General features: G+C 44.7%; 1 protein-coding gene across 2 annotated transcripts in view; it reads left to right on the plus strand.

Moving 5' to 3' along the window:
- The first annotated feature begins 664 nt into the window (after positions 1–664).
- The window catches only part of LOC135904272 (monocarboxylate transporter 9-like), a 78862-nt gene continuing 67095 nt past the window's right edge, over positions 665–12431 (plus strand). The window contains exon 1 of one of the 2 annotated variants that reach the window (XM_065434895.1): positions 665–1495. The gene's annotated coding sequence lies outside the window, so the exon portion shown is untranslated. The remainder of the gene's footprint in view (positions 1496–12431) is intronic. The other variant, XM_065434896.1, reaches the window with a different exon arrangement.

Consider the following 12431-nt stretch of genomic DNA (forward strand, 5'->3'; position numbering starts at 1 on the left):
TTTAAATTTGGCTAGATCAACTTCCTGTTCCAATAAGGTTATTTAAATCGATGGTGCAAATGTTGATGCCACTTTGAACGCTGATTCCTTTCGAGCATCTCCATAACACCAATAAAATCTAGTGAACAACGGCTGGAGGCCAGGCAGATATTCTTGAGTTACGGTACGAGCCCAAGCACTGGTGCCCCTCGTAGGCCGAGCTCGCAAAACCCACTAACAGCGCTCGAAGCATCCTAGCCGACCGTTTGTTACAGCGGGTATGCAATTTGCGCCCCCGGCGAGCGCGGCGCACACTGTGTGAGGCCACGCGCCGGCAGGCTATGCCAACAGGTGCGCGTCGTCCGCTAATCTGGCGGAGCGCTCTTACGTACACTAGCGCCGCTATCGTCAAAGCGTCGAACTCAAGCGGCAGTTCTCAGTGTATCGGCTCCCAGACGTGCCACCGAGCTGCTCCGCTGTGGTATTCCTCCAAGGCTATCCAAGTCGTTAGCGCTGAGCGACGCAGAGAATACGCGAAGGAAACGAACACCAGAGATAACATAGTTCTGAGCGTATCAAACTAAGGAAAAGGAAGTAAGAGAGAGAGAGAGTGGGCACCCTTCAAGTGAACCGGATGATAGGCACCGAGGCGTGCAGCGGAAAAGAAACGACCACGGGAACGCTACATGACTGTCAGGGTGGCCGCGCGTACTGCCGGGTTAACGAACGCACGGCAGCGGGCGCCTGCCTTTACAGCAAGCCCGTGGACGCCAAGGTCGCGCCGACGCCTATGAGGAATCATTCACGCACGCAGGCCACTCGAATGGGAAGGTCGAGAGTCCCTCGCGATGGCGGACCGAGGGGCCCCGGAAAAACAAGATAGCGTCCAGACAGCTCTGTGTCCGAGCCGACAAAGCCGTATCTTCGCCGCGTCTTTGCACCCGCGTCGCCCTTTTGAGAGGAAAACAAGGCTTAGCGCTGAGAGCGCAGACGAGTGCAGAAGGGCGCCCTCTCGCGAGCTTGAAGAGACTTCAGGCCATCGTTTCACTGCGAGGTACTGTCCCAGCTCTCAAATCGCGCGCTCCTCACGCGACCCCGTTCACAACGACTGCCTACCGATAACTCATCGCTCGCAAAACGAAACGAAACGGCGCTCCAGAAAAAAAAAAAAGAACGTCATTGCACCTTGGCCCAACTAAACAAATAGCTTCGTCAGCGGTGAGAATGCGGGAGGAGAGGCCTGCAGACCTTGTCTTGTCTACGTACACCCGACGCTCGCTCAGTCGCCCTCTCTCTCTATCTGTGCGTCTCTAGGTAGGGGAGGGAAACACAGCAGCGAGAAGCCTAATGTACCAAGAAAAAAAAGAAAGGAAACGAACCAAAAGAAACACATGCGTGTCGAGAAACACCTCGCCGCAATTCGCTTCGCTTTAGAATGCAATGCGCGTATATGCCACCTGCTACCCCGCTACGGTCGTGACGGCACGGTAAGTCCATCTCTTCACAAGTGGTCCCCGTAAGTAAATTCTCAATTTCTTTTTTTGGCATCTAGTATTAAACTTTAAGATATTTTACCGTCGACTTTTCTACCGAGGTTGTAGTTGAAAGGGAGAGAAAGGACACTTTAAAACCTTGCGTAAAGCGTGTTGAAATCCTTCTCGCGCATTTTAGCAAACTTCTACTGTATCTGCAGCTGCGCGCCATTCTTTCATGGAACAAATACTACCTGAAGAGTCGTATGCGTTTTACGCATCATTCACGTCGTTGCGTGGAGAGTAAAAGTCGTTCTGTTTTTGTCCATTCGTGCAATGCGCATAGTGAGATTAAGGAAAATACGTTTCCGCGATGGCGGGACATGAAACATAAACGCCCTTTTTCTATAGTTGCGGCAAGTTTACAATATCGTATCTCAAGTTGCTATCTCCTTAGTCTTTTTGCTCCCTCTTTTACATGTTTCCGTGTCTGTACGTGGTCATCATTTTCAAGTTTTGCGAGATTTTTAAATTGCCTCTGGCAGATAACATAATCCTAGTCTTTGAGCTGGATTGTCCAATGGCGCGGACATGTACGAAAAACGGTAGCAGATGTTCCGCTCGCGGTAAAAATGCACTGTTGTTTCAGTTACCCTTTTTTGTAACAAAACGCGGTTTTATGCATTAAAACACAATACTAACTGTAACGCCCATGTATTTAGCTACACACTGTGGCAGTGAATGTATTGAAACTAGTGTCATCTCTAAAATAAATTTTTAGTGTATGCGCCTTGCGAGCTCATCGGCTAGATTTCGTAAATCGCAATATGTGCCACCAAAGAAATAATTAGGAAGTTAAAGCGCAAACTTTTCTCAATTAGTTGAATATATGCTTAGAAATCTTTGTGAAAGTAATGTCCGCTTTCTTGAGAAATCCAGCTCAAAGACTAGAATTAGGCTATCTGCTACAGGGGAGTTAAAAAAAATTCGATAATACCTAAAAAATTATCTACCCGTATAATCTACGCTATCCTTACGCAACGCCGTAACTGTTGGAAGGCGAGCAAGGATGAGTGTGACAGGAGAAAACAACCCGCTTTTGAGTGCTCGAGGAGTCATTGCGCTCACGATGACAATGCAATTAAACAAAATGCCGGCTTTCAAATGTCGAAACTAGTCAGTAGGGTCGTGAGGGACGATGTTGAGGGTTCCTGAATAATTGTAAACACGCGGCGTTCTTTAACGTGCACCGAAAGCGCGGAACTCGAGCGTTTTGAAATCCGCCGCGTTGGTTTGCGGCCGCCATGGTCGGGACTCGTACGCTCGACCTGTCGCCTAGCAGCAGAACGCCACAACTGTTGAGCCACCACGGTGAGTTCATCGCAGTAAGAAACCTTGCGCGCTGTTAGCAAGCTGTCCGCACGAGCTACAGCGTGACACGGATACGCCCGCGGCGTCAGCCTCAAGCCAGAATTCGCCACTGCTAATTGGTGTTCGTGGCGGCCGCAGGAAATTTATGGCCTACTCAACATTCGCTCAGTGACGTCTTACTTCGATTAGGTATAATTACCGGTTCTTCGTCACCGATTTACAGCGAGTTGCCTTCCGGCTAAGGAAAGCGTAGGAGGGCGCTCAAGCTTCGCCTTTAAGAGTGGGAAGCGATAGATTTCAGCTGATCCCCGACCGCTTGTCACGCCTCCCGGCCACCGCAGCTTTCTCTCGGATGCGCGTAGGCGTACGCGACGGTGTTGTTGCAAGGAACACAGCGAGCCGCCCCGCTCGGGAAAGGGGTTTGCGTTCGAGTTTCCGCCTAACAGAATTATGTTTCAGGTATATTCATATTGAACTCCAACGCAGTAATATATGTAGGGTGTGTTTAGGCCGTACGTTTTACCATTTTTCTACGCATTTTACCTTGAGGAATGCAATTGGTTCAGTAGCGCCTCTACGCCGCCCGGCCGGGCCTCCATGGTTGCGGTGTGGTCTGATGTATCGCCAAGCGACGTTCGATGCCGACATCGCATTTCTTGTGGCACGGGGCCCTTAATGCTAGCACCTTAAAATTCCACCACTGTGGCCACAGTACTGTCATCACTAATACCTGACCGCGCCGCAAGACTTCGCGTATACTACAATGCGGAGCCCTGTCCGCGGTGACACCCACTGCTAGCGTCAACGAGAACGGCCGAAACTCTGTGCCGTAGTTTTAAATATAAGCACTGCAATCAACGTATTAAAGCCAAACCGGCAGGTCTTGGAAATATGCTACATAAAACCGAAGGGAGCAATACCTGCTGTACTCCAGTGACCGCAAAACTCTTCCAATGACAACAGACCGTTTCAGCCGAGCCTCGCTTACGCTTCGCTCCGATCGCATTTCTCGCGCCGAGAAACTGCAGGTAGCCCGGTAGATTCCGCGTCTGATAGAAGCGTCCTGCAAGACGCGCGCGACGTGCTATCAGCTCGTCTGTAAAACGACCGAGAATCTAAGTAGGCTCGTGCTCCACGCAGTCGGCGCTGTACGCGGAGCCATCTTCGTTCCGCTGCCGGCACTAGCGTTGGCGCTTCGTGGAAGTAACGAGGGTATTCAAGTCTGAACGCCGGGCACCGTAAAGCTTTACCTAAAACAGTATATTTAACGTTCGCACAACGCTCTCAATGCCTCCGGAAGCTCTTTTGTCGACACTTTGCAACATTTAGTGATTACAAATCGTTTCCTGTTTCCCCCCTTTTTTTTCACTGTAACGCGGTGTTGGCTAGGCATAAACAGCCGACGATTTGACTTCGTTTCTCGGCGGTTTGCTGTCGCGGTAGCTTAGCGGCTGTGGTGCTGGCGCTGCTTTGCACGAAGGCGCGGTGGGAAATCGCGGCCATATGTCGATGGAGGCGAAATGCGAAAGCGCCGGTGTCACTTGCATTGGGGGCACGTTAAAGATATCCCGCTGGTGAAAATTTATCCCCCACTACGGTGTGCGTCATGATCAAAGCGTGGGTTTGCCACTTAAAACACCAAAATTCAATTCATTAGAGAAACGTGGTATACATGAGACGAGGAAGTATTTCGAATGCCTGGTTATCAAACTTTCTTTTCGAATCCTCCTGATAGGTGCCGCTGGGGTGTATTTCAGCTTGCATCTGAAGAGAAGTTCATGCAGCATGCTCCTATTTTATTACGCACCGACAATTTACTAACAAGTGTTGAGTCAGGAATCCCACAAGTGTGTCTTCACTGTTGCGTATCGGCCCCCTATGGTGACATTAAGAGTTCTATGAATATATTTTTTTAAGAGTTGTTCTGGTTTGTGTGCACAAACCACTCATGACTTTGGCCGCAATCCTAATATTATACTTTACTAAATAGGACCTAGTCCCGCACACTGCTCATGGTTTTCTTTTCATTTGACTGCTGAAACAATCATAGCAACCACATACATCTGCGCTAACTCCGAGAGTTTTCTTGCCTTCGTTGTCATAGATAGATATGCACATTGTGCTCTAATTGCAGGAAACATAGGTTACCATTCGCACGTGTACACGTTCTCTAAAGGAAATCATGCATCTAGAAGTTCGCATTATTCTGAGTCATTTCCTATTCAAGTATATAATCTGAAATTAAAAAAGACATAACGCACAGAAATCGAAAAAATTTAGCTCTGTAGACTGCACAGAAGCGCGTCAACCTTACAACATATAGATACGTGCAATTCTAAACATTTAGGAATGCTGTCTTTCGAATTGAAAATTCAACCAATAAAAGAATTCGGAAACGATGACTTCCAGACGAAAGCCTCCGAATGATCCGCGATAAAATTTTGTTATACGCAAACTTTCTGAAAACTCGGGAACCCCTGCATTTCTCTTCGTTAAAAAGAAATACCCAAACCTTGTGAATAAATTCCGCCAAGGACAAATACTTCGAAAACATCTTTAATAGACCGGGAACTCAGAGTGAAATCACGGGCGTGAAATAAATAAATTTGTACTACCAGAACCTGGTAGTAGAAGTTGGCAGCTTATAACAAGTCCATTATTGGTGACATATCTAACAAATGCTTGAGATCTCTAAACTTAAGCACACATGACGTAAACGTAACCTCCTTTCTGAGAGCTGTAACAGGCACACAACCTTTCTCGAACCTACAGCACAATAACACGTTATTCGACTTAGATGTCATTAAAGAATAGCACCACGTGCGATATAAATGGATTTGATAAAATGGGCCTATTAAATTTGTGACTTTTCATTGCAAGGACCTACTCACGTTTAGAATCTTTGTTTATTCTGTTGCGTCTTCCCTGAGAATATACAGCATGTGAAAGTGATCGTTTTATTTTGGTCAGGAAACAAGGACGAGGTAACAAGCTATAAGCAAGTATCTGTGCTAAGTGTAATTTCTGATGGCCTAGAAAAGATAACTTGCGAGAGAATTATGTCATTTTTTGATAAGTTTATTATCTTATGAGATATGCAGTTTGGTTTCCGGCACGAAATGTCTACAAAGCTCGCTTTGTGAGCAAAAAATTTATTCAGCCCAAATAACTTCGACAGCAAGTTATTGACAATAGGCCCCTTGGTGTACTTACTGTCAAGCCTATGTTTGTACAATGAACAAAACCCCATTCGCAATATTTAAGCATTACGGCTTTCGCGGTACTCCGCTTGAACTTTAGAAATCACACCTTCAACGCGGGAAACATTGCGTCGCTATTAGATTGAAACTTTCTTCAGTAAGAACACTAGCAAAAAGCGTTCCCCAAGGAAGTGTACTTGGGCCTATTCTCCTAAATAGTTATACTAAAAAATACTGCTAATGTTAGTAATCATGCGCAATCCGCAGTCTACGCTGTTGATACTAGCCTTTTTTTTTCGATCATTCGACGTTGCGCATTTAACAGCTTTAACAATCATCATCATCATCATAAGCCTGGTTACGCCCACTGCAGGGCAAAGGCCTCTCCCGTATTTCTCCAACAACCCCGGTCATGTACTAATTGTGGCCACGCCGTCCCTGCAAACTTCTTAATCTCATCCGCCCACCTAACTTTCTGCCGCCCCCTGCTACACTTCCCTTCCCTTGGGATCCAGTCCGTAACCCTTAATGACCATCGGTTATCTTCCCTCCTCATTACATGTCCTGCCCATGCCCATTTCTTTTTCTTGATTTCAACTAAGATGTCATTAACTCGCATTTGTTCCCTGACCCAATCTGCTCTTTTCTTATCCCTTAACGTTACACCTATCATTCTTCTTTCCATAGCTCGTTGCGTTGTCCTCAATTTGAGTAGAACTCTTTTCGTAAGCCTCCAGGTTTCTGCTCCGTAGGTGAGTACCGGTAAGACACAGCTATTATATACTTTCCTTTTGAGGGACAGTGGCAACCTGCTGTTCATGATCTGAGAATGCCTGCCAAACGCACCCCAGCCCATTCTTATCCTCCTGATTATTTCCGTCTCATGATCCGGATCCGCCGTCACTACCTGCCCCAAGTAGGTGTATTCCCTTACGACTTCCAGTGCCTCGCTGCCTATTGTAAATTGCTGTTCTCTTCCGAGACTGTTAAACATTACTTTAGTTTTCTGCAGATTAATTTTTAGACCCACTCTTCTGCTTTGCCTCTCCAGGTCAGTGAGCATGCATTGCAATTGGTCCCCTGAGTTACTAAGCAATATCATCAGCGAATCGCAAGTTAATAAGGTACTCGCCATTAACTTTTATCCCCAATTCTTCCCAATCCAGGTCTCTGAATACCTCCTGTAAACTTGCTGTGAATAGCATTGGAGAGATCGTATCTCCCTGCCTGACGCATTTCTTTATTGGGATTTTGTTGCTTGCTTTATGGAGGACTACGGTGGCTGTGGAGCCGCTATAGATATCTTTCAGTATTTTTACATACGGCTCGTCTACACCCTGATTCCGTAATGCCTCCATGACTGCTGAGGTTTCGACAGAATCAAACGCTTTCTCGTAATCAATGAAAGCCATATATAAGGGTTGGTTATATTCCGCAGATTTCTCTGGCACCTGATTGATAGTGTGAATATGATCTATTGTTGAGTAGCCTTTACGGAATCCTGCCTGGTCCTTTGCTTGACAGAAGTCTAAGGTGTTCCTGATTCTATTAGCGATTACCTTAGTAAATAGTTTGTAGGCAACGGACAGTAAGCTGATCGGTCTATAATTTTTCAAGTCTTTGGCGTCTCCTTTCTTATGAATTAGGATTATGTTAGCGTTCTTCCTAGATTCCGGTACGCTCGAGGTCATGAGGCATTGCGTATACAGGGTGGCCAGTTTCTCTAGAACAATCTGTCCACCATCCTTCAACAAATCTGCTGTTACCTGATCCTCCCCAGCTGCCTTCCCCCTTTGCATATCTACCAAGGCTTTCTTTACTTCTTTCGGCGTTACCTTTGGGATTTCGAATTCTTTGAAACTATTTTCCCTTCCATTATCGTCGTGGGTGCCACTGGTACTGTATAAATCTTTATAGACCTTCTCAGCCACTTGAACTATCTCATCCATATTAGTAATGATATTGCCGGCTTTGTCTCTTAACGCATACATCTGATTCGTGCCGATTCCTAGTTTCTTCCTAGCTTTAGCAAACGCGACCTTAAACCTATCACATAAGGGCAGCCATTATACTTCACTAGCGTACATTAGGAATAAAACCTATGCTGTACTGTTGACGCCTCCGCAAAAGCACGCAAACTATAACACTGCCCCTTATCTCATAGCGTAAAAAGATAGAATGGCTCGATAATGCAAAAATATTTAGAAGAAACTTGCAGAAACATTTAATTCGTGATGCAAAATTGGTTATATTACGTCTAGCCTAGAGAGAACATGCGGCATAACTCTAACGTAAAGCTATGACAGTTTGTACAACCGCTATAACATTTATATAAAGGTCTCTTCCTTCCGCATGGTAATTATTGTAACCTTGTGAAGTGTACGACATCGCAAGCAAGCATTCATATTGAAAAACATAAAAAAAAACCGTTCGACAGACTGCTAACGTTCTACCTAATGTACAGGCACTGGAAATATTACGTGCGTTTAATGTGTTGCCCACTGAGCATTTTCATTATTATAACCTGCACTTGAAAATATTATATATATATTTGGCCCTATGAATAAGGCACAAGAATGTTGCGCAACCTAACTGAAACGCGAAGTTGTCGTAAGAACTCAGAAACCTAAATCAATGGGTTTCAAGAATTAATTATCGTTAAAAGCAGTTGCAGCACCAAGTACGAAGAGCATTATTCTGGTTATATACCTGCAATACTGAGTTCAACAATATTACTACTAAGTCGCTATAAACAAATTTAATAAATAACGGTAACGTTTAGGCCAGATGGCCGAATTGGGGACCATTTGGGGTGTTCAGGGTAGGAAAAGAAAAGCATGAATAAGTTTTAGCCACAACATATCAGTAAACATCAGCGAGGCCACCATGCGTAGGCTGCAAACTGCTTTCCAAGTATTCGATGTGGGGTTAAAAAATAACGTAAGAAGGTGGCCACATGTGATTTTTGTGGAAACTCCCTATTTACATAATAGTCACATTGCATTGTCGTTACGAAGAACGCATCGAGCCAAATTAAAGGACTTGTATAGCCTGAAGGAACCACACAATATTTACAGGAATCAAAATGCCATACATCGCAATGAAAACGTGTGACATAATATATATATATGTATATATATATATATATATATATATATATATATATATATATATATATATATATATATATATATATATGTGTGTGTGTGTGTGTGTGTGTGTGTGTGTGTGTGTGTGTGTGTGTGTCGTTATTGCGAGAGCATGCGCACAATATTTATACGCAATATTAAGAATACATGCAATAAACATAACTGGAGACGTTGCTTTCACATGATTTGATTGGAGAGACCTTAGGTAGCGCTCAGCGTCGCGAACACACATGGTATAAACTTCTAAAAACTGCCTTCAGTCATTATTCTGAACAGTTCGTTTTCGAATGCATACGTGTAGTTGTAGAATGAAAATCAATGTTAGACCTCGTGTTCTCAGAGGGACGAGTTGAAAATCATGTCCTTATTGTGCAACTGGCCTCACGAACCTTAATATAGTTTATTTACAGATAAAGCATATTGTTGTATGACCCAAAGTCAGTACTATAAAAAGCATGTTCGAGATTTGATAAAGACGATGACGCGAGCATTATGGTTTCCTTTGCTTCAGACACATTCAGTCAAACGAATGACGTCAATGCGACATCGATTGCATTTCAAGGCGTTATTTTTTTATTTTGTGAATAGACGTGTGCGAATTCGGAGAAGAAAAAGAAGCAAACACAAGCCAAGAATGACTGGCGAAATCACCGGTGTAAAACGAACAATTAGGAGGGAAAGACAGAATTTAAGAAAAAGTCATCATAAATGTTCAGCATTGGGTATTCTATGGCTCGTTAACTTGGCTGCTGCTATAAGAAGATATTCTGAGCTAACAATACCTGATTTCAACGAATCATGATCCACAGCGTTTTTCACTCTCTCGCCAAATAACGAAGGTATCAGTGACGTACGTAGTAGTGAATGATGAACTTGTATCGCACTGCTCATGTACTGCAACCTAATAATGGACTTTTTCAAACCATTTTTGGTGATACTTCTACAGATGTGTCCACCCTCCGCACTGAAGTCTCCGAAAGTTTTAACAAGCCTTATATGCAGGTTTCAAATGAGGGAATTTTAGGTCTTTTCCTAAATACTAATGGTAAAAAATACATTTTTTCCAGACGGTGCAACAAGCGCCTTCTTACTAACGTATGCGCAATGAATAGCCCACTATCTGGAGATCATTTTCAATGTTTCATTGACACAGAAACGGGTTCTAGATGCCTGGCTAGTAGGAAAGGTTATTATGGTGCACACATCTGGTAAAAATAACGATTTTGGAAAGTATCAGCTTCAAATTAAGCTTTATTAGTTCTTCTAGTAGACACTAGAAACGTCCTCCATGGCCGAAAGCTGCCGTAAGCAGTTTGACTGAACCCAGGAGGTCTTGTACACGACAGTGCGATAACAGGCTCTACTTTGTAATGCAAACACCAAACGGACTAAAGCAGTTCATTAAGTTTCATAGTTGAACAAAATCAACTTTAACATCGTTCATATATAAGCCTCTTGACAGGAAGCTAAAAATTCCGACAAAATTACGTGTCTGGTTCGGAAAACTGATTGGTACTTTGACAGTGATTCCAACCTAATAAACTAATTTATTAGCCCGACATTTCGGAGCCCATTCGGCTCCTTCTTTAGGAGGTATTCTACGGAGGTGGCGGTGTGCAGCTTTTAAAAGGTCCTTCGTAAAACAAGGAGGGGGCAGCGTGGAAGGTGGGGAGGCACTTGACTGAGAACCTTTTCTTGACAGACGGGAAGGGCGAAAGGGTGGGATGGCTGCGGCGGCGCTGTTCGGCTGGGATGACCGATGCTGCGGGCGCTTGACCTGCGAGAATGCCGTTGAAGGGAGGGGGAGCGCAGACGTTTCAGTGTTGGCGGCGTAGAATGATGATCTACCTGTCCGGGCGTGTTTTTTAAAATTTTAGTTGTGTTGCCAAGGCCATGAATATACACAGATGGTAGGTTGCCCTTCAGGCGGCTTATATTACCTGCTGTATTCTGAATGTGCCACGACTCCAGTGGGAGCATTTTGCGCTAGTTCGTCTCTGTTTGAAGGATTTGGGTCTCTTGGAGGGCAACTTTGTGGCCGGCGTCTTCGGAAAGTTCAGTGACGGCGGTGCGTATTCGGTTGCTTGTTCCGATGTTACTCTGATCTTGTCTCATTCTTTCTTTTAGATTTTTGGTTTCCCGAACGTACGTCGCCGGACAGTCGGCACAGCTGATTTTATAGATGACGCCTTGAGCATTTTCTTTTGGCGGACGGTCTTTTCTTCTAGGAAGAAGGATATTGAAAGTGTTTATAGCGTTGTGCGCGACTATTAAGTGTCCTTATTTGAATATTCGGCTGAGAGCTTCGCGGGCACCTTTGGCGTATGGGAGGGACACTCGTTTCTGGGATAGGGCGAAGTCAACTGTTAATGGTTCTTTAATTTGTTTCTTTCTTTTTTTTGTCGAGTGGTTCTTGGGATGAAGTCCTATGTGTCGCCATTCCTTTCAACTTCGTTGAGAACCACTCTCCTTTCTTTGTTATGATCTGATTCCAATGAGAAATGAGCTTCGGCTCTATTTAACAAGGAAATTACAACAGACGCCTTGTGGTTTGCCTGATGGTTAGAATCAAAGTGAAGGTGGCGGCCCGTGTGGATTGGTTTACGGTAGACTGAAAATTTTAGAATGCTGTCTGTTCGTGGAGGAAGAGGTGGCCGAACAAAGCTATCGCATTTCACGTAATCTTCTTCTTCCGTCAATAATTTAGCAGGGAAATCACCGAAATTCGCCGAGATTTTGCTATCATTCTCCAAAGTTAGTCATTGTAACGGAAATTGAGGTCCCCATTGGAGTTCCTTTCACCTGTCTGTATACCTGCCTCGGAAGGTAAAGTAGGTATTGGACAGGCACAGCTAGAGAAGGCGGCAGGTTTGTCTACACTCAAGGGGTTCTCTCGTTGAGTGTATTGTCTCGTTCTAGGGCATCCTTAGTTGCGTATATAGCCACTTGAGTCGGTACTCTGGTGAACAGAAAGATCACATCAAAAAAGACCAGGCATTCATCATCATCGATACGCACTTTAGACGTGTGTTTGATGAACTTCTTGAAGATGCGCACGTGCTAGGCTTCCTTCCGGTGAGTGGTGATGTAATCTGGTGCAAGTATGTGTATAGTGATCGCAGTTGGGAGTACGAAACTCCACGATTGACTGTAGGGCACTCTGGGTTTATGGAGTTTCGGCAAACCGTAAAAAGCTGAGGTGGGTCCATTCCTGCACATCGATTAAGTTAAATATTGGCAGAACTTGGGTGGAATGGGCA

Source organism: Dermacentor albipictus, chromosome 2, assembly GCF_038994185.2.
Source record: "Dermacentor albipictus isolate Rhodes 1998 colony chromosome 2, USDA_Dalb.pri_finalv2, whole genome shotgun sequence".
Taxonomy (NCBI): Eukaryota; Metazoa; Arthropoda; class Arachnida; order Ixodida; family Ixodidae; genus Dermacentor; species Dermacentor albipictus.